The sequence below is a fragment of the Ovis aries genome, chromosome 12 (genome assembly GCF_016772045.2).
Source record: "Ovis aries strain OAR_USU_Benz2616 breed Rambouillet chromosome 12, ARS-UI_Ramb_v3.0, whole genome shotgun sequence".
NCBI lineage: Eukaryota > Metazoa > Chordata > Mammalia > Artiodactyla > Bovidae > Ovis > Ovis aries.
The window spans coordinates 43,780,174-43,781,885 of NC_056065.1; positions in this window are offsets into that span (position 1 = coordinate 43,780,174).

The following is a 1,712-nucleotide window of genomic DNA, read 5'->3' on the forward strand; positions in this document are numbered from 1 at the left end:
CATTCAATATCACGGTAATCCAAGTCTATACCCCAAGCAGTAACGCTGAAGAAACTGAAGTTGAACGGTTTTATGAAGACCTACAAGACCTTTTAGAACTAACACCCAAAAAAGATGTACTTTTCATTATAGGGGACTGGAATGCAAAAGTAGGAAGTCAAGAAACACCTGGAGTAACAGGGAGATTTGGCCTTGGAATGCGGAATGAAGCAGGGCAAAAACTAATAGAGTTTTGCCAAGAAAATGCACTGGTCATAGCAAACACCCTCTTCCAACAACACAAGAGAAGACTCTACACATGGACCTCACCAGATGGTCAACACCGAAATCAGATTGATTATATTCTTTGCAGCCAAAGATGGAGAAGCTCTATACATTCAACAAAAACAAGACCAGGAGCTGACTGTGCCTCAGATCATGAACTCCTTATTACCAAATTCAGACTCAAATTGAAGAAAGTAGGGAAAACCGCTAGACCATTCAGGTATGACCTAAATCAAATCCTTTATGATTACACAGTGGAAGTGAGAAATAGATTTAAGGGTCTAGATCTGATAGATAGAGTGCCTGATGAACTATGGAATGAGGTTCATGACATTGTACAGGAGACAGGGATCAAGACCATCCCCGTGGAAAGGAAATGCAAAAAAGCAAAATGGCTGTCTGGAGAGGCCTTACAAATAGCTGTGAAAAGACGAGAGGCAAAAAGCAAAGGAGAAAAGCAAAGATATAAGCATCTGAATGCAGAGTTCCAAAGAATAGCAAGAAGAGATAAGAAAGCCTTCTTCAGCAATCAGTGCAAAGAAATAGAGGAAAAGAACAGAATGGGAAATACTAGAGATCTCTTCAAGAAAATTAGAGATACCAAGGGAACATTTCATGCAAAGATGGGCTCGATGAAGGACAGAAATGGTATGGACCTAACAGAAGCAGAAGATACTAAGAAGAGGTAGCAAGAATACACAGAAGAACTGTACAAAAAAGATCTTCACGACCCAGATAATCATGATGATGTGATCACTAATCTAGAGCCAGACATCTTGTAAAGTGAAGTCAGGTGGGCCTTAGAAAGCATCACTGCGAACAAAGCTAGTGGAGGTGATGGAATTCCAGTTGAGCTACTTCAAATCTTGAAAGATGATGCTGTGAAAGTGCTGCACTCAATATGCCAGCAAATTTGGAAAACTCAGCAGTGGCCATAGAACTGGAAAAGGTCAGTTTTCATTCCAATCCCAAAGAAAGGCAATGCCAAAGAATGCTCAAACTACTGCACAATTGCATTCATCTCACATGCTAGTAAAGTAATGCTCAAAATTCTCCAAGCCAGGCTTCAGCAATATGTGAACCGTGAACTCCCTGATGTTCAAGCTGGTTTTAGAAAAGGCAGAGGAACCAGAGATCAAATTGCCAACATCTGCTGGATCATGGAAAAAGCAAGCGAGTTCCAGAAAAACATCTATTTCTGCTTTAATGACTATGCCAAAGCCTTTGACCGTGTGGATCACAATAAACTGTGGAAAATTCTGAAAGCGATGGGAATACCAGACCACCTGACCTGCCTCTTGAGAAATCTGTATGCAGGTCAGGAAGCAACAGTTAGAACTGGACATGGAACAACAGACTGGTTCCAAATAGGAAAAGGAGTACGTTAAGGCTGTATATTGTCACCCTGCTTATTTAACTTCTATGCAGAGTACATCATGAGAAACGCT